The sequence below is a fragment of the Pinus tabuliformis genome, chromosome X (assembly GCF_031772625.1).
Source record: "Pinus tabuliformis cultivar Carrire ecotype Pingquan chromosome X, CPIR1, whole genome shotgun sequence".
Lineage (NCBI taxonomy): Eukaryota > Viridiplantae > Streptophyta > Pinopsida > Pinales > Pinaceae > Pinus > Pinus tabuliformis.
Window position 1 is genome coordinate 484309575 of NC_142308.1, and position 26404 is coordinate 484335978.

Consider the following 26404-nt stretch of genomic DNA (forward strand, 5'->3'; position numbering starts at 1 on the left):
GGATGATTCTTGCACATTCTTATAATGTCTAAACCCTTGCATTCAAAAAAGGAATTCATAGAGAGGGTAGGGAATACATAGTAGATTGGAATAAACCTTCAAGGCCTTATGAAGACTAGAACCCAAAAAGAACGAACACCCCAAAATAGTGGAAAGACAAAGTATGCTTTTTCCACTCCCAATTAACCCAGAGAAAAATCAATCAAATCACAAAATTGATAGTGTATGCATCTAATAACATAGCAAAGACGAGGCCTTTTCTAATAGAGAGGACAAAAATCCCCTAGTAGTAGTATCATTAACACAAACATATTTACATAACACTAAATCAACCATTACTTGCCTTTTAAAACGAAAACAAAAAAGGCCAAGAGAGAGGCTTACTCAACTTCCATGAGGGAAATAAAATCAAATATACTAACCAGATCACAAGAATAGAGTAGACACCATTGTCACATAAACCTGAGGCTTGCCATCTCCACAAATGAATTATGAATTAAGACACCATTATCTCACTAGGCCAGGGGAAATTATCTTCCTTTGTTTTGAATAAGTGTGAGCTCACATACAATACCATACAAAAGGGTAAATGGAGTCAATGTCTCTTTACTTGCCTTGCTATACATTGAGGATACCTTATGATGAACCATTAGACTTTGTAAATACTTGAAACATACTATGTTTTCCATTGCTAATCATAAGTTGAAATGATTATAAATTTTATTATTAATGACAATATCCCAACTTTCAATATTGTAATTTGATTAGCAAAACCATCTACTAAATTATTATTCTTCCTCAACACATGAGGAAACTTGATAGAAGAGATTTTATTTGCTTCTTACCTTACCTAACTTATCACTAAAATATAATCTATTCGAATATAATTCATTACCATTTGACTATAAATATCTTTAAATCCCATACACCATTTGACTATAAATATCTTTAAATCCCATACACCATTAATTGTGTGAATAAAAAATTATTAACCATTTTCGAACCCTGAAATAAAACATGAAAATCTACAAAATTATTTGATAAAATATCAAATCCTTCTAAAATAAAATATTCTTAAAACTCACCCAACCCATTTCCCCTTTCGGTAAGAGTAGAGCATAAAAATCTACATGATTCTAAAATTAAATACCGAAATCCTATATACAAGAATTTTCAATTATTTCTCTAAGGCTCGTGACAAACCCTCCTCCCACACATGCCATTTCATAAAAACAAATATAAACCCTATAACAATATAATATAAAATCTTCTCTCCTTTTAAGGTTGGTTGGTTTTTTTTGGTTGTAATGTGAATTGTATTATGAAAAAATAAAAAAAGTTATATAAAAAGGTTTTTTCGTCACGGAGACCAAACCATATCCAAAGTTAGGTCTTTCAAAGGGTCATAGTGATTGATAATATCTAACATAATTTAAACATAAAAAACAAAGAAATTGTTCTACCTTATCATCTTTATGAAGACGAAAAGGAAGCACTTCATACTCAACATAAACATACATTATAAATTTAGGGAACTAGATTAGAGATCGAGCCATCTACAAGAATATAATCCGTTGAGGTTGTTGGGGTTATGGGTGGAATCCCAAGGTATTTTTCATTCTCATTAGCCTCTGGTCTATTGTTTCCAGCATATAGTCATAGTGCCCGAGGTGGCCATGCAAGTGATCCAATGTCTATATTAAACCCCTTCTTGCTTTCTAATTGTCCAAGAGTGCCTATCCTAGAAGAAATTTCATTTGTAAGTAGAGGTTGATTGCCTACATGTATTCATCCCCTCTACTCCTTGTCTGCCCTATATTTGGAATCCAACTTTCCCACTGGGCTCTTATTTTTGCATCAGAAAGGGAGGTTCTTTGTGAGGAGGCCTCCCTTTTTGATCTTGACAGCTCCTCTTGCACATGCACAAGCATTTGTTCATGGTACCTGGATGCAAACCCAACAACTTTGTTTTGAAGTCATGAGTTACCCCAACGAGCTCTTTCTTCATAGTAGGTTGCACCTCTCCTAGGTTTGCCTCTCTCTCGTGGCATGGTGAGGAATCCTTCAGCGCTCATGACAGGGTGATAACCATTGTTCAGCATTTTATAATTGCTATATTGTCGTGAATATGGAGACCACCAGTTTGCCCACGTAGCAGACAACCACTAGGAAACTGTGCTTTTCCAAAACCAACCATGAAGGATTTTGGTTCTTCACTCACCCAAAATAGGTTCTCATCATTTTTCTCTGCCTACTGCCTATATGCTCCACCTCCCTGAGCCTACTTCTCCCCACCACAGAGAAAGGGTTTCCAACTAGTTTTACCCTCTCGGTTTTAGAGCTAAACAATAATTTATCTACCATAGTACAAGCCTCCGCCCTCCTTATCCAGACTCTTCTCCTTCTCTAGTTACCAATAAGAACCCTATCATAACTCTAGTATCCACCCAAAAAAATAGAAACAACATTCTCTAAATGGGAATTTCTAATTACTAACAACCCAATAGCAAATGATACAAGAATATGTCGAGCTATTCTATAGAGATCAGTTACATCAACATCCACGACAACACGCTAGAAAATCAAGTGAGGAATACCTAGAGAGAGAGTGAGACTATAACATACTTTGATCACAGATGACCTTGTCCTCATCCCTTGAACAATCTATCTCTCCTACGGAGCTTTGCGACTAGAAAACTCCCAAATCTTCGCCTGATGGCCTGCGAAAGTCATTCCTTTTTGGGATGAGAGACTAACTAACTTAACAATCTTCCAACCAGCTCTGAGGCTCACATTCAAATTCTCAACCTTCAAAAACGATGATGGCCCTTGTAGGTTGTAATTCTCCTCACATACTGGTTGTTAAAAGCACCTAAGCTTCACCTAGCCAAGCTCAATCCCCTTTCTTACGTTACTCTAGACTACTACATATGGTATCCGCAAATTTACCAACGTTCTGCGAATAAATGCCCATCCTTTCCCACAATCCCAACTGTTGGAAGTCCACACTCGGCACTGCCTCCAATGAAGAATGTCGGTCAACATTAAATTATTGCTTCATTGGATTTCATTACCGAAGACAAAATTGCTATCCTCCAGATCTAACCTGCACCATCTTACATGCTTCAACCATGAATAAGCCACGCAACTCATGTGCTTTTGAACCCAATCTAATAACGTTTGAAGTTGTCTTTAGTGTGACTTTTTGGTGTCGAAATCTGGCGGAAAAAATTGAGGTGAAATTTTGATTTGTGTTATTTAAACCGAGTTTTTGATTGTATATATGGATTCAACATCCTCAAAAACCCCTAGGGCACTTAGATTGTGCAAGGGTTACCCACAAATTTGTGATTTCAATAAATTCCTACTGGATTTTAAAGAAATTAGACCAGAAAAACCCACCGGAAAATCTTCTAAAAAATCACACTAAAAACAACTCAATAACATTTTTCTCCTCATCATGAGTCTCCATCTTAAAAACAGTTCTAAGGTATAAAAATAACATTTACAAGCTGCCTATTGGCCAAGTGAGCGTTGCAACCCACTCCCCTCCTCTCTCGTCACCCGGATCCGGGGCTTCTCTCCTTTAAGTTAAACTTCAACTAATCTGAATAAACTAAATTTAAATCTCCTTTAAGTTAAACTTCAACTAATCTGAATAAAACAAATTTAAATTTGTTGCAAGAATATTCACCCATTTTCACCATAACCATGAAGATTTTAAATTAGTTGCAAGAATATTCACCCATTTTCACCGTAACCATGAAGATTTTAAATCAGTTGCAAGAATATTCACCCATTTTCACCCTAACCCATGAACAACCCAACAGATAATGAATCTTTCTGCACAAAGTTTGATGATTATGACAGGACCATGAATCCGTGGTGATGGCCAGTCTGTATAATATAATTTTTCATCATTATCCTACACGTAAATGGATGGCGGCTGTCAAATTTCCGACAAATTAAGACCGACCACCGGGCAAAACTCCGCTCGTGACCTGCGGTGCCGGACGTTCGGATTCCCCACATATTCCCGTTTGCTCTGGTTTATGTTTATATTTACAGAATCCTCAACGGAAGCATTTAGGGAGTGGAGCTTTGGCGGACAGAGCCTTGAATGATCTCAAAGAAAGAAGCCAAGGGCGACTTTTTACAGGTGAATATTCGATTTCCTATTGGAGGAAAAAATGATTTTTAAGGTCTGGCAATGAATGAATATGGTATCTTCATTCCAACGAGCTCCCTCTGCGTTTAATTGGTGTATAATTTATGATAATAATAGCAATAACACAATCTTAAGGTTATCAAAGGGCTTAGTTAGATATCAAATTGGAATTGATGCAGGAAAGTGTTTGTTGCTTAGCCCCATCTAACTATGAAACCCCGGGATAAGAAAGCTACTCTGCACAGCTATTTGAGAATTTAATATTCATTCTTTAATTTTGTGGGTTTTCATTCATATTATTGTAATCAAATTTCAATTCTTTGCATTCTGAGACTGGGCACTCGTTTTTCTTATATACTCGTAAAATTTTATAAACAAAATCCGTTTCCTGCTCTGAACATTTCAACACTTTCTTGTGTTTATTCCTTATTACTATTTTTGAGTGGAGCTAGTATTGACAACTGGCAAGCCAATGCTTCAATGTTGCCCAGGGTTACCAAAATTAGTAGAGCTGGTATTAACAGCTCGCAAGCCAATATTGCTAGCAAAGTTGGCAAGGGCCACCATTTGGGTGGAGCTAGTATTAAGCTAGAATTAACAGTTGGCAAAGGGCCCAGATATCTGTTTCCTTGGTCTGAATATTTCAACTCTTTAGGACTACCAAAATTGGGTGGAGCTAGTATTAACAGCTTGCAAAGCAATACTAGCAAAGTTGGGTCAGTTAGGTTTATATATATTTCGTATTAAGCTAGAATTAACAGTTGGCAAAGGGCCCAGATATCTGTTTCCTTGGTCTGAATATTTCAACTCTTTAGGACTACCAAAACCAAAATTGGGTGGAGCTAGTATTAACAGCTTGCAAGTCAATATTAGCAAAGTTGGAGTCAGTTAGATTGATATATATTTCGGTTAGGTTTAGACACATTTGAGTCCCATTTAAATAGATGTCTATATTAATTAAGTAATCAATCTGTACAAACTCTACCCACTCTACCCACTAGTTGATGTCTATCTTAATTAAGTAATCAATCTGTACAAACTCTACCCACTAGTTTTGAACATGTAACCTTAAAAAATTAAGTAATCAATCTATACAAACTCTACCCACTAGTTTTGAACCTGTAACAAAGACAAGCTCTTAATCATTGCCTCCACTCAAGTTTACCCTTCTTATTTGTGCCAACCAAAAATCTTGCTAGTCAGAGGGTATGTACTAGGGTCTGTGCTAATGAACTAGAACGATGTCTGTGCTAATGAACTAGAATGGGATCTGCCATATAAGGCGGTTTTGGAATGTGGGAAGCTGCAGCGGTTTCAGGCTTTAGATTGTGAGAGTATCCTTTTTGTTACAGGCTTTGCCAGGAAGCAAGGCATATTTTGAGGGATTGCTCTCAAAAGGCTTTTGCATATAAGAAGCGAAGGAACATTCCTTCGGGAGCTCCGTTAAATGAAGGGCGTGGGGTTGCTCTTACTCCAGTGGTGCATCAGCTTGTTCAGTCTCGAGAAGATGTTCAAGCCGTTATGTCTCCATTCTGGGTGGAGAGTATGAACCCTAATGGGTCTGCGCTCTTGTTGGATAATGGGGTTGATCTTTTAATTTTGGGGATTCCAATTTCGAAGTTGGGTTGCCTTAGTGATCTATGCCAAACTTTAGCTACGCTATTTTCCATTTCTTCTCCTTTTGGTTTGATCGGTCGTGATTCTGGGGATGTATTTTCTTGACAATGGTGGCCTGCGAAATCATTGGTTGACCAGTTTGTGGGGGACTATGCTGTGGATAATTTCCCTGATAAAATGTCTGCTCTCATGTTTTAGTTGGGCTGCTCTTATGTTTTAGTTGGGTTTTGGTTTTTCTGAGACAGTTACAGCAGTATGTTAATATTAGTTTCTTGGCATTGTCTTTTCAGTGAGGTGACTGTTAAAAAGTTGGGTCAGCTTATCATTAATTTGAGTAATAAAAAGATTGAATTGCAAAAGCTAAAAACAGAGAGGCTGGCTGTCCTATAGACTATTTTTAGTCTAGTGCACATTAAAAATTTCATTCATCTCCATAAACATCCTAAACATCCTAAATCTTCTAGGATTACTTCTTCTAAGTAAACATGTAAATATTATTGCTTTGAATTTTCCCCAATTTAGTTATCAAACTAGTGCGGCAAGATTGAGGAATCATCATGTTAAGTGGTTTTCTTGCGGAGGATCTGTGATACTCCCTATTAAGTGGGTACTCTGTTCTGGATTGTAGTGTATTTCTTTGTAACTATATACTTTTTGATTTTTTTCTCCGCTTTTGCATGCACGGCATTACTTTTTTGGGACAAACACCAAATAAAAACATGGTTTGTTGCCGAGGAACTTTGTAGTCTTCATGGTATGCTTGAGATTATAGTGTAGCATTCTATGAGTGCAGATTGATGGTTAATATGAACAAACACGACTTTTTTCGCATGGAGAGAAAAGACGCTTAATTATTGAATCTCCATGGTTTTTTAATTGAACATTGCCCCGCACATGTCTCTGTTAAGTGCCTGCCTGTATATGCTGGCACTCTGTCCATTATTTGCCCCGAGTGGCTAATGTTGTCATGGTTTAGTGGTGAAAAGGTGGTATGTCATCTCACCTCCGAAGGTTCAATTCGCCGGAAGGTACAAAAGTCGTTCAGCTCACTCTAAGTTCTTTTTTTCTTTTGGAAAATCTTAATGTTATCAAAACTAACTATAAGATATTGAGAAGTGGTTCACATCACCCTAACTTAAATTTTACTTGTGTAAAATCTTAATGTTATCAGTACTAGCAAGTATAGAGATATTAAAAAGTGGGTTCAAATCACCCTAATATTTTTCTTTTGGAAAATCTTAATGTTATCAAAACTAAGCAAGTATATAGATATTGAATTACTACTTGGATGAGAAACTTATAGCAAACGATTCTGGGTCACAGCTGGTTCTGTGTCTGTATAGCAGATGATTCTAGGTCACAGCTAGCTGTATGTCCATATATCAGATTAATTGTGCCCGTATATCGGATAAGTTTGAACTTTCTTACGTTGTATCGATAATTGGAAGAGAAATTTTCTTACCCTATCCCTTTCTATGTTTCCCATATCTTGGATATGTTTATCTAGTTTGGGCAATTTGCACGTATAAATAAATGCATGTGAATGCAACGATGCAAGAAATAATAGTTGCCAGAATGAAAAGCATGTAGCTCAAGTATACATTTATGAGTGTGCATGTGTACATTTTATGGATTTTCTCTTGTATATTTTAACCAACTGTGGTATGATGTTGGTTGTATAACAATTAATGATGGAGGACAAGGAAACACTTCCCAAGCGGTTTGGTGAAGGAATTTGCATATCCTCAGGAGACACCACTAGAGCAGGTAAGATTAGGTAATGATATTCAAAATCTCCTACAAGTTTTATCCTTTTATTCAGAACTCCCTTGTCTGGTCATGGACAGAAAGGAGGACTTGGCATAGCGTAAGGTTGACAAGGTATGTTAGAAATGTTCTTGGGTAGGAAAGCACCAAAGAAGAAAGATCATGTACATGGTAATGTGATTAATCACACTCTTGGTTGGATAAATTCCAATCAGGTAGACCTAGAGCTAGCTGGGAGCTACCCAATGGGACTAACTTAACCTTGGTTGGTTAAATTCCAACAAGGTATATCAAATTGGGAGTTACCGAAGTGGACTAAATTGTGACATTGTTTGGTTAAATTCAACCAAGGTATACATGGGACGAGCGGGGAGCTAGTCAAGTAGAGTAACTTGCAACTTTGGTTGGTTGACTTCTAGAAGGAAGATCTGAAACTAGAGGTTGCTAGTTAGGTGGATGGCATGTGTAACCTTGAGTACTTAGGGACAAGAAGAAACAACCTTGAGCTAGGGGATTAGCAAGGCAAATTAACATGTTCATCCTTGTTTTAGGGGGAAGCCAATTTCTGCAAGGGTTTGTTAACATCCCCATAGGTATGGTACAGGCTAAATACTGATATACTTGTGGTGGTTGGAATTTTTCAAAAGTAAATTTCCTTGGACATGTTTGCAAATCATGTGTGATGGATTCCTCGTATTTTATGAAGGGTTGTTGGCATCCACACTAGTATGGTAAACAGTGACAATCTTACGTATGTGATGGATGGAATTTTAGATAAGAGTGTGACATGCCCAAAATGGTATGGTAAAGGCATGGTACCTTGCACATATATAATGCTAGAAATCCTCTTTTGAAGTCACGCGACATTACTTTTAACTCTATGAATCTTGGTATTCTATATGAGTAGATGATTGTTTTTATAATCACTAATATAATGAGTGCACGTGCCATGTAAATAAAGATGCCAGCAACGAGAATGATTAAGTTATTGGTGTGCTATAATTTGGAGATCATTTTATATGTTGTTTATGAAAGTGGCAATGAATGACATTGTATGTATGAAGATTCATGTGTTAATTGGTTGAATAATGGCTATGTCAAGGACATGCTAGCAAGTAGAGTTGTCTTAGATATGGCCTATAAGAGTAAAACCCATAACAAAGACTTTACAACCATATGCAAAAGCTAAGTATTTTGAAAGATTCTCATCTTTGTTGAATCTAATTATTGTAATGGATATATTTGAATTGGGATTGATATTTTAAGGATAATGTCTCATGGTAACTATATGGCTGTGATGCCATTATCATAGGGATTGTGATCTAAATCACCAAATTGTGAGTTTGAGTCTGATTGATGTGTGCAACCTAAGTGGGATTAATGGTGAAGGAGATGGGTTTTCTCCTCAAAGGTCACATGTTCAGTTTTGGAGGGGGTGGTATCTACACGTGATCAAGTTGTTTGCGAATATTTGTGTGGTGCTAGCAAGGAACTAGCACTCTCACTCTTGCTTTTGGGCTAGAGAGTGGGAGGAATTATATTTTTTGGGTAGACTCCAATGCCCAAAATTTTCCCTCGGAAAAAAGAATCAGATCAATGCTTGGGAGTTTTTTCTTGATTTGAGTGAGTCAAACTCATGGTTGATCTAGTTTGACTCGTACATGCCTAGAACCTTATATAAGCCCTTTAAACAAGGATTTCTCTCATTTTTTTCTATTTGCATGAGCTAATTTTATCTTTGTTGGTTGATTGCAAGTCACAAACAAACCTAAAGGACATTGTAACCCATCTAGGGCACCCACCTATTAGAAAATGTAATATGGCAGCTACTAACTTCACTTTTCCTTAACCTTAATACTTGTTTGTGAAATTTATCTTCTTCTTGTGTTCCTTTATTAGTTCTTCTTCATCAAACAAATATCAAGCACAAAACAATGAAGATAGTGGACACAAAAGTTAGGCTCCAAGCCAATGCAAAACCCTCCAAGGGGAAATCCCAGAAAAACTCTTCTCTTATTATAGAATCTTCAAATGAGACAACAAAGACCCAAACTTTAGACCAAGTTCTCCTCCTAGCACCAAGTTTTCCCTCCAAAGAGACCTTCCAATAAGATCACAGTCAAACTAGGTCAACCAAAGACAAACTCTTCCAAAATGGCAATAGTCTTAGAATTTCGGCCCCTCTTGCAACAAAATTTCAGACCTGCAGTCATTGCAAAAATTTCGGCCATTGCAACTGCTTCAGAAACTAGCACGTGTGAGAGAAAATTGCCCAAAAACTTGCCTTTTTCCTTCACTAGGAGTTCTTATTGATTCCTTGACTGTTGCTTCTCTTTCCTTGAGCTTTACTACACTTTCTTCATCTTTCTTGTTGTAGATCGAACTTGGTGGTGATGAGTGCCAAATAAGATCGAAAATGTCTCTATATATAGCCTTTCCAAGAGGTTGAATAGCCCCTCTCTAGGCTGACTTGTCTCTTTTAGGGCCGACTTGTGCTCTTGAGGGTTCCAGGACCTTCTAGACTCAAAATAAATTATTTTACAAATTACATCTTGCCCGGATGGGTCTTATAAACATGATGTTGACTCCTTTGACTCATGACAATAAATCCTATGACCCAACAAACCCTAGAAGCATGAAGAACATGCTTTTACCTAGAAGACCATCAATAATAAGCGTGAAACCCATGTTTTGAAATAATAACTTTTTCTTTTCTTCTTTTGTCTGTTACATAAGATACATATTGAAATGAGTACAATAACAATTATGAAGACCGAAACTAGTTACATTTCCAACACTCCCTCTTAACTAGGGATGCATTCATAACTGTACAATCAATACAACATCATTCTCAAGCTGAAGAATTCTCATAAGAAGAGTCAGATTGATAAGCCAACTGTAAGCATCATCATTATGACCAATGTTGTCTCTAAGGCCTAACTAGACAAGTTCTTCTTCATTCAAGAGCATTATGCTGGGAGGATTTACGTGTGATACCGCACTACCTCTACAAGGTACATACCCCATCCGGATGTTCACAAGGTACGTCCTTTTAGGACTATTCTTATCTTGGATCTCCATTCCTGAGTCCTCAAAGAATATCAGTCCTCTTCGACCACTCTTCTCTTGGATACCTGTCCCATCCTCAAAGGTTGTCAGTACCTTTCCTTTCTTGGATGCTTTATCCTTTAGGAAACCACAAATGCTCATCTAATCTTCCGCCATTCTCTCTTCATCTCACGAAGAAAAGAATGCACATGTGATGTCCAACTTCACTCCCTTTCAACCAGAGAGGATATCCCCATTCTCCCTAGAGAATAGACCTGTGCTCCTATCCAAGGAGACTCTTTTACTCCCTCTCAAATCTAGAGGAGATTCTTGACTTCATTTCTAATTGGGAAGTCATATCCACAAGCTTTCTAGCTTGTCTTCATAAGAGTATCAACTACTAGTTCTCCATAGCTATCTGGCTCCCTCTTTTCTCCACATCTTATCGTATTGAGCTCGCTTTCTTTCGAGGTATCATGGAGCCATCTTCACTCTTCAATTTCATGACAGGATCAAGATCATCTTTCTTGCTTATCACTTTCACCTTGACATAATAGATGAAGACATTGCATTGAGCCTTTCCAAACTTCAGGTTGATCATTGCTCCTTCTTGAAAGTGATCTCCCTTATTGACCTTTAGCTTATCTTTTCACACTGTTACCTTCCAATCCCAAGATGAATATATCTTGACTTCACAGTTGCCAGGTATTAGATATTGAGCTTCCCCCAACCTTCTTCATACATTCCATTCATACAGTTGAACTTTCCTCAACTATAATCATGTATACCTGTAACATCCTTCCAGGTAGCAAAGTAATATGTTAACCAAATAACCAACAATGATTAAAAAATAAACTTACCTCCTCATGATGACCTTCTCGTTCAAGCATTAACATCCTTATGATCCATCTCCACACGAATCTTCCTTCATGCATCAAAGTGCCCAAGGATCTAACTTGATTACGAAAATTTTTCTTCCAGAGATTATATTGGATGTTAATCATTATTCTTACATAATCTAGAGAAAATATTAATTCTGTATTCATCCTTGAGTAAGTCTAATCCTTCTTTCAAGCATCATATGTCCATATACTAAGCATATTTTATAACCAAATTCTTTTATAGGATTCTGTATACATGAATCCTATCCAAACTTTACTTCCAACATGCATTTCTATGCTTTCATTCAATCATCTAGCTATATGCCCTAAAATGAGCTTGCAACTTTGTTGGAATTTCTAAGTCTAACCCGTTAGAAACCCTTCATGTACTTTCTGATTTATTCCTACCTACTTGTTCTGTTAATTAACAAGTTATTTACCATGTAAATAATGGAAATAAATACAAGTACATGCTCAACACATTACAGATCATCAACTGAAGGAAACAAAACAAGCACACAAGTGACACTGTTGTTTTTGGACCAATGTCCCTAGAAAAACCCAATGTGGGAAAACTGGTGCAACTATCTGAGGGTTTTATTATTATGCAGTTTCTGAATACAATCTGGGTGCCAAAGCTGGCTCACCTAATAGAGAATAATCTCGGCAGTAGTACCTCTCCTTTGGAGACAGATGCTCCGGCTGAAACCCCGGATAAACATTTTGGCAGCTCCTCAGCTCCAATCTGCCCCACGAAAAATCCCAGCGTCAGCCTCTAGGGACCGTGTCAGCCTTTTCTGCCCTTTGCGTTAGCTTTCTCGGTAGTTTCGACAGTTCCCAGCAATTTCGGTAGTTCCCGGCAGTTTCGGCTGTTCCCGGTAGTTCTGGCTTCTGTCCTCTGCGTCAGCTTTCCCGGCAGTTTCGGCTTCTGCCCTCTGCGTCAGCTTTCCCGGCTATTCTGGCAGTTCTGATTATTCCCAGTAGTTCCGACTTCTGCCCTCTGCATCAGCTTTCTCGACTGTTCCGGCAGTTCCCGGCAGTTTCGGCTGTTCTCGACAGTTCTGGCTTCTGTCCTCTCCCGACACTATCTCTGCCTCTCTGCTTTTGTATTCATTGCCCTTTAGCTGCAACTCTGATCACTCTCTCGACTTCCTCAGCAAACCTTGCCCCAGAAAGTCGAAATCTTGATCAACTCGGTGTGTTCTCCCAGTGACCCTCAAGCCTCCTCTTATACTTTTCTCCTTGACAAATCAACGACCGAGATTAAGCCCCTAATCAACAACTAAGATTAGATCTGGCTTGATCCATGTCTTTTGGACCATTCTAACACAGTTTGACACTAATTCACATTAATATTTTATTTTCCCTTAGTTTAGACTTAGGGACTCCATTAAAAATATTAATTATTTTAATATCTCCCAAACTGTTTAGAATCTGCCCAAACCCTTTCTGGGGATTGGAGATCTCATGTGACTTAGCCTCTCCACCAATTTTCGTGGCTAGAGCACATTTGATGCTACCGCAAATCAACACTCCCTCTTAGCGAGAACTGTGCTCTAGTAATACTCCTAACTGAGCATCACTCTGATCATCCAACATCGATCCATGTGTCGATGCTAGGCCTGCTTCCCAACATCCTCTGCACTTCTGCATCCTGTACTGCTACCCATGGCCCTGCCAATGCCACTGTTGCATCCGTACTGCAAATCCTTCTGCATCCGCGCTGCTGCCCATGGCTCTGCCCCTGCCATTGCTGCATCTGCACAGCAACCCCTCTCATCATGCTGCATCGTGCTTCCCATAGCACTACCACTGCTAACCGTTGCACTGCAACTCAGTTACTGAGAAGTAAGTAACTGATCTCCCAACTCTGACATCTCCGTCAGGCTAGAAACACTCCTGATGCTGAAGCTCCCTTTGTCACTGACAAGTGCTCCCTCTCTGACCTCTGCACTACTGCAACAACTCCCTGCATCTCGCATCGTTGCACACCTCTCTGTGCCATCCTGCACTAGTGCAACACTCCCGTGCCTCTCGCATTGTTGCATCCTACTAGGTTCGCGCTGTCCTGGGAATCCTGCACTGTAACTCCCTCTGTTGCTCCATCCACATCCGTCTCTACTGACATCGCCAATACTGCTACTCCTCTTCGGGGCTCCTGTAGCAAGGTCTAATCCAATAGGCTAGGTACCTCGAGGATCCTGCCCCTCTTCGCCTGTAGTTCTCCTGACTACAACTCAACGTCTCCCCACTTCTTCTGAAGTGGCACATGAGCACTCTTGGCACACAAAACAGAAAGGATCTTGGCCTTCCAGATGACAAAGTTGGATGCCTCATCCAACCTGTCCTGATCCCTCAGCCCATTCATGGCCATCTCTTTGCTCTTCTTGTTGACTCCTCCGAGTCTCTCTACTTCCCGCCTGGAAGTTCTTTGTTTGATTCCTGCTGAGTCTCTCTACTTCCCGTCTGGAAGTTTTCTTTTGGACTCCCTTTGAGTCCCAATTTCCCACTTGGAAATCCTTCTGCTAATGTCAGGTTGCCCCTCTTCGATTGTCTGTGCAACAACACTGATCCAGATTCCTTGGCTAGAAATCTGCCTCGACAACAACTCCCTCCTCCTTGGCCTTGCCCTGTTAGGTACTATTCTGACTACAGTACCCCACTAGCTCCACTTTGCAACTTACCCACAGCCTCCTAAACCCTAGCAAACTGAAGGTTAGAGCTCCTAGGCTCTGCGCAATCCCGGCACCAGCAAATCAGCTTCCTCAGCCAACTGCGTCAGCCCTCCTGGCCTCTGCGTGAGCCTGTCTTTGCCTCCCTCAGCCTCTGCGCTGCCTCTTCCTGGCTCAATCTTGATGATGCAGGCACTGCGTCACCCCTTCCTTGCTGCTACTCTGCTAGGAACAACTTTTGTCACTCGGGACAACTGTTTTCTGCTGCTGCTGCTCTATTCGGCTGATGTCCTCAGTTCTCCTGTGATCTGCAACCATGCTCTGATACCATGTTGGAATTTCTAAGTCTAACCCGTTAGAAACCCTTCATGTACTTTCTGATTTATTCCTACCTACTTGTTCTGTTAATTAACAAGTTATTTACCATGTAAATACTGGAAATAAATACAAGTACATGCTCAACACATTATAGATCATCAATTGAAGGAAACAAAACAAGCACACAAGTGACACCGTTGTTTTTGGACCAATGTCCCCGGAAAAACCCAATGTGGGAAAACCGATGCAACTATCTGAGGGTTTTATTATTATGCAGTTTCTAAATACAATCTGGGTGCCAAAACCGGCTCACCCAACAGAGAATAATCTCGGCAGTAGTACCTCTCCTTTGGAGACAGATGCTCTGGCTGAAACCCCAGATAAACACTCTGGCAGCTCCTCAGCTCCAATCTGCCCCACGAAAAACCCTAGCGTCAGCCTCTTCTGCCCTCTACGTCAACTTTCCTGGTAGTTCCGGCAGTTCCCGACAGTTTCGACTGTTCCCGACAGTTCCGGCTTTTGCCCTCTGCATCAGCTTTTCCGGCCGTTCCGGCAGTTCCAGTTGTTCCCGACAGTTCCAGCTTCTGCCCTCTGCGTCAGCTTTCCCGGTTGTTGCGGCAGTTCCTGGCAGTTCCGGCTGTTCTCGACAGTTCCGACTTTTACCCTCTGCGTCAGCTTTCCCGGCTGTTCCGATAGTTCCCGCTGTTCTCGACAGTTCTGGCTTCTGTCCTCTGCGTCAGCTTTCCCGGTTGTTGCGCTGATCCTCCCGACACTATGTTTGCCTCTCTGCTTCTGTAGTCACTACCCCTCAGCTGTAACTCTGATCATTCTCTCGACTTCCTCAGCAAACCTTGCCCTAGAAAGTCGAAATCTTGATCAACTCGGCGTGTTCTCCAAGTGACCCTCAAGCCTCCTCTTATACTTTTCTCGTTGACAAATCAACGGCCGAGATTAAGTCCCTAATCAACGACTAAGATTAGATCTGGCTTGATCCATTAAAAATATTAATTATTTTAATATCTCCCAAACTCTTTAGAATCTGCCCAAACCCTTTCTGAGTATTGGAGATCTCATGTGCCTTAGCCTCTCCACGAATTTTCGTGGCTAGAGCACATTCGATGCTACCCCAAATCAACAAACTTGACCTATTGCATTCCTTCATCCCTAGAGAGTATTGTTTCCATACTATATGGAATGTATACTAGCCTTGTCATAATGCTCCTTCCAAGAACCTTCCAAGATGATGGTTCTTACAAGATCATGATGATCCACCTTAACAAGATGACATCCTCTAACATAATGATATATAGTGCCTGGATGAACATTTTGCAAAATGGTCTATCTACCCATCTAGATGATTTCTACAAAGCAACTTAACCAAGTAAACTCTAAATATGCTACTATCATATGCTTCTCTCTATGATGCTATACAAAATCAAAATTCTTCTAAAGTAAGCAACAATGCATACTATTCTAAAGGAAATATCAATCTTCATAGAGAACCTGACAGACATGGTGCCTTCTTCAATAGTAAAGATCTTTCACATCTTCTTTCTTCGACTTCTGCTTAGGTTCTCCCATTTCCTTAGTTATGTGAGCCTCGCTCCTTTACTTTCTTTTGTTGCTCTGTAAGCTAGGACAATCCCTCTTATAATGTTCATACTCATTACACTTGAAGCATTGAACCTTGGACATATATTTCTTCTTGGACTTCCCAAACTTTCCCTTCTTCAGCTTCTTGATCCTAGCTAGAAAGGCTTGACACTGTTCATCTAATCCAATGTCATCTTTTACCTTGATCCTAGATTCTTCCAAAATGCGTTAAGCCCACAACTCATCAAAAGGAGTTGAATCTTTCTTAGAGTAGATGCTTGTTACAAAGCTGCTCCATTCTGGTAGCAATGTATTTAATACACAAATGGTCATTTCCGAATCGTAAATTGTCTTTCCAAGCCCCTGCAAGTGATCTCATAATTGAGAGATCTTCATCAGAAAGGATGCCATGTCCTCATCCTTTGATTTCTTCATTTTGTACAACTTATTCCTCAAAGACTTCTTTTGTCCTGATATACTTACAAAATACAAGTTCAATAGTTTGTCATACATAGCCTTGGAAGTTTTCAAATTTGCAACAAATGGAACAAGAGGATCCTTTATGGATTCCACTATGATCCTTTTTGCCCTTCCTTCTCCTTTCTTGTACTTCGCTAGTTCTTGAGTCTTGTCTTTACTAGGTTTAGTAATTTCCCCAGTAACATATTCCATTACCTCATGTTCAGTAAGTGCTAGGTCAATCCTTTTCTTCTATGTTAGGAAATTTGATGCTCCAACGAGCTTATTGCTCTCCTTACAGAAAGAACCCATATGACCTACAAATTCAAACATAGAGTAACAATATGATTCTTACTTGATAACCAAGATTCCTTTTCTTACTTGATGAAGTCTCCAACTTTCTTGATGCCTACAAGACTTTGAAGAAATTTCAATAGTGTCCTTGAAAGATGTTTCCTAGGATTCCTCCTTCAACTTCCAAGAGTGATGAATGATACCAAGATCCTTTGATGCTTCCTTTAATGATGCCTTCGAAATAGATCACCTAACAACGTTCTTGTAGTCTTCCTCTCAAGCCTTCCTTTGATGAGAGCTTGATGTAGTCTTGATCTTTTTTCAATGTAGAAACCCTCCTTCTAGATCAATAGGTCTTCTATTTCTTTTCTTGTGTCCTTCCACAAATGATTACCCTTGACAATCAACCGCTTCTACTGTCCTTCCAACTGCCTTCTCTTGTTCACCTTAGCTCTAATACCATGTTAGAAAATGCAATATGGCAGCGATTAACTTCAATTTTTCTTAACCTCAATACTTGTTTGTGAACTTTATTCTTCTTCTTGTGTTACTTTATTAGATCTTCTTCATCAAACAAATATCAAGCACCAAATAGTAAAGATAGTGGACAGGGCAAAACCCCTCCAAGGGGAAAACCTAGAAAAAACTCTCTCTTCTTATAAAATCTTTGAATGAGACAAGAAAGACCCAAACTTTAGACCAAGTCCTCCTCTTGGCACCAAGTCTTCCCTCCAAAGAGACCTTCCAATAGGATCACAGTCAAATTAGGTCAACCAGAGACAAACTTTTCCAGAACAGCAATAGTCTCAGAATTTCGACCCCTCATGCAATAGAGTTTTGGACTTGTTTTCACTGCATAAATTTCAGCCCCTGCAACTGCCTTAGAAACTTGCATGTCTGAGAAAATTGCCCAGAAACTTCCCTGTTTCCTTTGCTAGGGTTTCTTCTTGATTCCTTGACCTTTGCTTCTCTTTCCTTGACCTTCACTACTCTTTCTTCGTCCTTTTTGTTGCAGATCAAACTTGGTGATGATGAGTGCCAAATGAGGTTGAAGATGTCTCTATATATATAGCCTTTCCAAGAGGTTAAATAGCCCCTCTCTAGGACGTCTTGTCTCTTTTAGGGCTGACTTGTGCTCTTGAGGGTTCCAGGACCTTCTAGACTCAAAATAAATTGTTTAAAAAATTACATCTTGCTTGGATCAGTCTTATAAACATGATGTTGACTCCTTTGACTCATGAAAAAAATCCGATGACCTAACAAACCCTAGAAGCATGAAGAACATGCTTTTACCTAGAAGACCATCAAGAATAATCATGCAACTCATGCTTTGAAATAATAGCTTTTTCTTTTCTTCTTTTGATTGTTAAATAAGATACATATTGAAATGAGTACAATAACAATTATGAAGACCGAAACTAGTTACATTTCTAACACCACTAACACTTTTGCAGTGTTGTTAAAATCGCGATTTTATCGGAAAATCGCGATTTTTTCCTCTGCCCGATCAAATCGCGATTTTTATACCAAAAAATCGCGGACTTTTTTTTATAGCGATTTTTTTCGGAAAAAATCGCGATTTTTACAGAAAAAATCGCAGAGGCACGGGGCAGCGGGCTTTTAATAGGCGAAAATCGATTTTTTTAATGTCATTTTGCTGTTTGCGCGCGGAGGAGGAGGAGAAGAGGTGAGGGAGAGGAGCTGGAGGAAATCAATAGGATTAGACTTTCATTTTATTGTATATGACATTATGACATGATGAGATACATTATCATATTTTTTGTTGATATTTTGAGGCTGAGTTGGGACTCAGGACTTACTATTCAGGACATGATTCAATGTTATGTGTGATTTTAGCGCTAGAAATGATATTAAACATCTTATATATTAGTTTTTTTATCATATTTATGTGTCAATGTATTTATTTTATGTTGTAGATGGTTTAGATATTAAAAAAATTGAAAAAAAATGAAAAAAAATGAATATTTTTGTGCCAAACGCTTTTTTCCCGCTTTTAACGATTTTTTCCGCTTTTTTCCCGGCGCCGATTAAATCCCGATCGCGCTTTGTGCAACATTGCACTTTTGCACTTATAGCAAAACTTGATCTTAGGTTGTTTCATGACCTTGAGCTCTGCATCCTTGTTTACTCCTCCCAATGGATTAGGGGCTAAGATGATCTTGAACTTCCATCCTAAGCTTGTTGACCAAATCAGCTGCTGTGAGATTGGACTATGCACCAATTTCGAATAGAGCATCTACTATAGTTTTTTTGACTTGGACCTTAATGTGGAAAAGCTTAGTCATCTCCTTAGCTTGTTATGAAGGCTACTCATATTTTTCTCTTTTTGCATTGAGGTGCTAAGAATCTTCTCATCCACATTTGAATTGCTACTCTAAGTCTCTATTAAGTTGCTTGAATTCATGCCTAGTAGGTTCTTGGCACCCTTCTACTGGCTCTTTAGATTTAGCTCTCGATGTAGTTCCAACACTTATCTTCATTGTGACCATCGATATTATAATGGTTGTAGTGGTTGTTTGGATCCTTGCATTGATTGTGGTTGGCTATTATTTTCTTGTCTTTTCTTTTCCACTTCTTCTTACCCTCCTTAGAAGCATCTTGGTGGTATTTCTATTTATAATCACTTGGTTGTCCTTTCTTATGGCCTATGTTCTCCAGGTACTATGCTTGCACATAGGCTTCATCAATAGTCCTAGGTTTGAAGAGAATCGCTTGTTTTTGTAGATGGTTGTTGGCGGATTGCCCTCCAACTTGAGTGTCTTCATGTGGCTTTCCCACCAAGTTAGTGCATGTCCCTCTAGTTTCAATTGGGTAAATGTAATTTTATGCTATTTGTCCATATAATGGATGCTGAAATACACTTCTAATTGTCATAATCCATGATTCAACTTAACGACATTGATCTCACTTTGAATGGGCTTGATGTCCACTTTCACTTCCACTCTAAATAGAGATTGTGAAGGAGTGATGGCACTAGAACTTGTTTGCTCTTTCTTAGGCCCTTTTTTTCAATCCTTTTTTTGGGTCTTTAGTATGTCCTGGTTTCTCATTCGATCCACAACTTAAAAGTTAGAGTGACCAACCTTCCTAAAAGGTTTGAACTTGTTCGCTAGGGCTACCATGAGGAGGGCGATGTTGCGAGAGATATCAATGACTTTCTTTTCCAACCTTGTAATCTCATTTTTGTTGCATTTGGAGGGTTGTTATGAATGGACTCATCCACCATGGCTAGGGTTTTGTGACTTCCTAAGCCAATTCCTAGATCTTGCAACTTTCCATAAATGCCCCAAATAAGACTGCTTTGATACCAATATGATTTGTAAACCTACCATGGATATTTTGTTGGAATAGTTCATTGCAACAAATGTTGTATTATACTAAGATCCTTGATTGTGTAGGTTTATTTCCTTAGATCTTTAGATTTATTATCACTAGCTTATTACTCAAAGCTATGAAAATAACTGAAACATGAAAATGAAAGAACAAGCAAATTTACACATCACCCACACAAATGAACACTAGATGTATCGTGGAAAACTTGAAATAGGATAAAACCTTCTCAGAAGGTGAGGCCTATGCTTTGCTCTATTTTCTTTAGTTTATGAAAATTCAAATACAAAGAAAGGGGCACTTACTATGGAGTCACCTTTGACATTGTGGTATGAATGGATACTATTGAATCTTCCTCTATTATTCTTGCAAATCTCACTCTTAGATGCTTTGCTCAAGTATGGAACAAGTACAATTCTCAACTACATAACATATCGTAATAGTCGTCAAGGGTTATGGTTTTTGCATCCTCAACTCTCCATTAATGTCATGTTTTATACCTTCTAGAATGTTCTTGAATGTCCACAAGTGACTAGCCCTACATATGTGAATCATGGGGGTTGACATGGCATCCAATGGGTACCATGGTGGTCAACAAGGTAGGTCAACTTGCGGGAAGCATACCTTATACAAACATTGATTGAGGTGATTTTCACACTATTGGAAAGCTCTCGATGTGTAGAACAATGTTGAGGGGTTGAGAGCTATGCTTGCAAAGTATTGACCCCCTAAGAGTGCCACTTGATGCCTCAAAATGGCCTTGGAAGTTTTTGGACCCAAAATCTCCAAATGGGTCTTGCCACTATAATAGACACTGCAAGCCAATTTGTTCAATTTTTGAACCTAGAAAGTCCCTGTTACCCACCAAAAGGGGGTAACCCCATAGGAAAAAACTTTCTCCTACTTTGGACAACCAACTAGCTAACAACCCTATACATTTGATGATATGCCACATTTTTTTTGCCATTTGCATTGCCCAGACACCTCTCACCATCTGACATTCATCCTAAAGGATGGTGGGTCACCACTTGGTAGGTACTTTAACCATTTTGCAATCATATGCTTTTTACTTAATGTTTTGGACATTCTTACATGGATAAAAGGGTGATTTGGATGATTGATTGATCTTGACTGTAAAGTTGTTCTCTCACTTTATTAGGGAGGTTAGTCTTTGGCCATAGTCCAGTGGGACCTCCTCTGAGACCTTAAGATTATAGGAGGGGCATTACTTGGAAAACTTGGATTGAAGTAGTGTATCCATAACCTTTTCATATTGACCACTCTTCACCATTTTCTTGATTTCACATTCATCCTTCGGCTTTGCTGTCATTGGTTCGTTGGGATTGACACTCTCATATCCACATCCTTGAGTTAGGGCCAAAGAACTTTGCCTTGGAGGCTGATACAACTAAAGTAACGATAAAAGCATAAGATGGCCATAATAAAAGAAAAAGAAAAGTTAAAATGCAAAAGATGGCCGGGACATTAATTAGCGTGTGGGAAAAAGCCTAGCATGAGCTCTACCTCCCTCATTAGCCATCACTTGGTTCCTGAGCACTAGATGCTCCATCACATAATAAAGGAACCCTTGCATGTTCCAACTCTGATGAGCTAGAAGTCGACTCATCATTAAGGGGTAAATCATCATTATTAAGGGGTAGATCAATGCTACATCATTAAAAGCAAGCTTGGGCACCTAAGTTATGCTCCTTATCAAAGCATTATGAAAACGAAGTAAAAGGCACACCAGAGGGGTGGAAAAAGAAAGTCGAGGAAAGGGGTAACTTATGCCTCCACAAATGCTCCCTCCATGTATTTATACACTCATGGTGATGGACCTTAGCTAGTCCCATGACCATGGCACCTAGCCATGAAGTATTTCCCTCCGTTGCCACCACTATCACAAACACCTATGAATTGAAGGGTTGACCTTGGACATGTCACCTCCCCTTAGGGGCTGGAAGCCATTTGTAACAAGGTAGGGAACACTTTTATAGGACTTGGTCTAGTTAGATATTTGAAGGTGATCCCAGTTTGAAGTCTTATTATGCCCTTAACAATTAAGTATGGTCCACTATGATGCATCTATGGTCATTGTCTCTAATGATTGGTAACTTTCACTTGAGTTTGAGATGGTTTTGCCAGGTGGTTCTTCACAAAGCAGCAGAGGCCTTGGAGGCACACACTTCATGCCTACACTACAAATGACGCCCAAGCCGTACTACACTTCAAAGAGCAGTGATGACCCTGAAGATGCAATGTTTCCCCTCTATAGTAGAGTGTTGCACACTTTGATGATCCTAGCAGTTGATTGACACCTTAGAGCACCCCCAAACGCTGAAACGTTGAGCTTTCTTTACTTGGTGTTGAAGATTCGTGATGATGTACCCAATGGACCTAGCATGTCCCTAGGCTGGCCTTAACATTGTTTGATCGGCATGATTTGATCTACAGCCCAAATGATGTTGGTCATCCTCAGGATGACAAGGGAGGGCTTGTACTTCCACTTGGAGCCCCAATGCTTGGGAGAGAGTGTGCCATGTCATCCTTCTAGCCACTTTGGAGATGATGTAGGGCACCTAGAGCAGGGTTTTGACACATGGAGGCATTTTGAGGCATGACTTGAGGGCTTCCCCTCAAGAATTGAGTTGATTATGATGTTTGGACGTCCATCTTGCCCATTCCATGTATTTTCAGGGCATTTAATGCCAAAAAGGGCATTACATCATGTCAGAGGAGAGTTTTGACTCACACGTCTGGGCTTCTGTGGCTTATTTTTTTATGTTGAGCTATTGGGTTGGCTTGTAACCCATCTTCTTCATGTACATTCAAAATTAAACTTGTTATAAGGCTTGTTACCCACCACTTTGTGGGTGATATCCCCAGGAGAAATTTTTCTCCATAATGAGCCTCAACCAGCAACCAACATCCCCTTAATGCGTCCTACTAGCTTGTTGTGCCATTTCTCTGCAACCTGAGCCAGCCGTGTTGTTAAAATTGGCAACTAGGGCCAAACTCCATGTGGATCACCTTATTTATGGCTTATGATATTTTTCCTAGATTCCTCTCATTGAGAGGTGTAGGATTGATCTAAAGATCATCCGATTCCGATAAGTATTTACGGAGATATGAATTTATTTCGATTATGGACAAATTGTCAAGGTCGGCCAACAAACTTATGTAGGCTCAGAAGCCCAATAGTCACGTGTATTCACCCTCAACGTTTGCATATAAATGCAAGGAGCATTCTCCTCATTTGGACAATTCATTTCACTCATCTTCTCTCTCTCCCCTACGCATAAAAGGAGCCTCTCTCTCTCTCACACGTGTGGCTGAAAGGAAGACGTCCTAAGGCAAGGAAGACGTAGAAAGAAGGACGCTAGGACAGCGGGTCATCTCTTTGACCAGCGTTGACCAAGCATTGACCATCCAGAAGTGCGGATTGGGTGTGGTTGCCTCTCCTAGGCAGGGGGCAATTTTTGGCACAAAAATCGAGGCGATCTGACCTCTGGTTTGACCGGTGTTGACTGCCTTAGTTTAGGGCTGTAGTTGACTTCAGAAATCTGCAAATTGATTGTACTTTTGGGGCTGTTCAAGGGCTGTTTCTTCAGGTTGTTCGAGGACAAGTTGACTGGAAATTGACCAAGTATTTTAGAGGTCAATTTCAACTAGTTTGACCAAGTTTGACTTTGCTGATCTAGGGTTTGCTGCTGCTGATATAAAATTACAGAATTTAGATTTTGTACTATTTCTCTCTGCTGAACTATTGAAGATAAAAGAAGATTTGATCAAAGGGTTTCCCTGCATTGGGGTTTGTCCCTGGCTAGCCGCCACATCTTGTGTCTCTTGTCTTGGCTTGTTTTCTGTTGATCATTTAATGTTCTATCTGCACTTTACTTAATGTATATGTGATTGCTAATCTGTGGATAATAAGAAGAAAAATAAGTAAACTGCTCTAAGCATAGAACATACCATAATTTAACATGGTATCAGAGCTGAGGTGAAGACAAAGCCCAAGCAAGAGCAAGAGCAATCACCGAAGAGAAGGTTGGCAAGGCTATCTTAAAGAAATCATGGGGTCCTCAACACACTTCCCTGCTGAAGACAAACTCCGTGAGAAGTCTGACTATCACGGATGGAAGATGTCTCTCGATCTAACATTAGAAGAGCAGGAAGTGTTGGACCATGTGAGAGGCGGGATTGTTGAGCCTCCATCAAATGCATCCGCTGCTGCTAGGAACAAATGGACCAAGGGAGAAGTCAAAGCAAGGAAGATCATTCGGGACTCTATCGACAAGCGCTTGGTGGCCTATGTTTCCGAGCTGAACACCTCCAAGGAAATCTACGATAGACTGGTGAGTTTATTTAAAGTTAATGATGCAAATCAAATCTTGTTTCTTAGAAATAAGCCGAAGGAAATTAAGAAGGGCAAAGATGAGAGTATGCAAGCATATTTCTTAAGGATCACCGAGATCAAGAACAATCTCCTATCTATTGGGGAAGTAATTCTTGATAGGGAAATGACACTCACAACTCTTGGAGGACTGCCATCTGAATGGTATATATTCAGGACTACTCTTCTCAACAATAATGTAATTCATGGATTTGAGGAATTAATGGCCAGATGCATTCAAGAAGAAACGAGGATGGAAGAGCAAGAAATGCCCATACTTAAAGGTCATCCCTCTGCCTTTTCTTCTCATACTAAAAGAAGAAACAATTCCGGGGCTAAATTCAAAGGAAAGGTTGGACCAAAGGGTGGAAGAAAAGGACGATGTTACAATTGCAATAAAACGGGTCACTATGCAAGGGAGTGCTCTGATAAAAGGGACTCACATCGGGACAATGATCAAAATCCCTCTCAAGGCAATCAAAGGAATGGCAGGTCAAATGGCAGAGGTAAAAGAAGTGCCGAAAATCAAGGAAGAGGACAACCATTCAAGAAGGCAAGAAATTCCAGGTATGAATCTAACACTGTTAACAATAAGTGAGATGAATACTATCTACCAGCAGCTCTATCTACCACTGCTCCCCCGGACTCGCTGGGAAATTGGCTTATTGATAGTGGTGCCTGAAGGCACTTCACTGGTTACAAAGAAGCTCTCTATAATCTAATAGAGAAGGAAACCAACCTGGAAATTGTAACCCATCTTCTTCGTGTACATTCAAAATTAAACTTGTTATAAGGCTTGTTACCCACCACTTTGTGGGTGATATCCCCAGGAGAAATTTTTCTCCATGATGAGCCTCAACCACCAACCAACATCCCCTTAATGCCTCCTACTAGCTTGTTGTGCCATTTCTTTGCAACCTGAGCCAGCCGTGTGGTCCCTCACCCACTTGTATTGATCATATGTTTGAAGATGGGCCTCCTGAATCTAAAGGTATGTCTTGTCATTTGGTAATTGAGTATTGGGTTTACTTATCGTGGATACTTCTGGGTATGGATTGATGGGGGGATTTGGCAGAAATAGTGGACTTATTTTGTGCTCTTGTCACCTTGATCTATTTTGGTTGTTACCCTTGGATCTTAGTCCCATGGGATCTCCTTTATTGACCATTTGGTTCTAGGGTGGTACTACTTGGGAAACCTCGACTTTGGGTGCGTGGTCCTGCTCCTTTACCCGCACATATTACTCCCTTTCCACTCACTATACCCCCATTCATCTTTTCTCCCACTTGGGTCCACATTTCCATTTTGGGTCCACATAGGGCTAGCCTCCCTATCCCCTTGCCCCCACCTTGGGTCAGGCCTAGAATGATGCCCCAGAGGTTGAAGCAATTAAAAGAAAAAGTGAAAAGCATAATTGGCCACATTTAACAGGAAATTGTACCACAAAATGCAAAAGATGGTCGGGACAAAATAATCAGCACGTGGGCAAAAGCCAATGCATGAGCTCTACCCCAATCCATGGCCATCACCCTGGTTCCATATGTTGAAAAATCTAGGGCAATTAGGTTTAGTATGTTTCTTCTTGACTTGATAACAATTTGTGAAGTCTTTTTAAATTTTGTCTTGTTAGCTTAATCTTCTTGTTCTTCTTATTAATGCATGCGTGTGTGCTTCATCAAATTGCTACCAAAACATAAGAACAAGAACACAAGATGTTGGCTCTTTCCCAGGGCCAAAAACTCTCTTCTCTTGAGAGGAAAACCCTTCAGTAAGTTTTCTCTTATTGAAGCTTCTTATTGATCAATGCCAACCCTAGACCCTTGACTAGAATATCCTCCAAGCA

General features: G+C 39.8%; 1 protein-coding gene across 2 annotated transcripts in view; it reads left to right on the top strand.

Annotated features, from left to right (window-relative positions):
- Positions 1–3826: 3826 nt before the first annotated feature.
- Positions 3827–26404, top strand: part of LOC149140781 (scarecrow-like transcription factor PAT1) — an 81145-nt gene continuing 58567 nt past the window's right edge. The window contains exon 1 of one of the 2 annotated variants that reach the window (XM_089446207.1): positions 3827–4159. The gene's annotated coding sequence lies outside the window, so the exon portion shown is untranslated. The remainder of the gene's footprint in view (positions 4160–26404) is intronic. The other variant, XM_089446206.1, reaches the window with a different exon arrangement.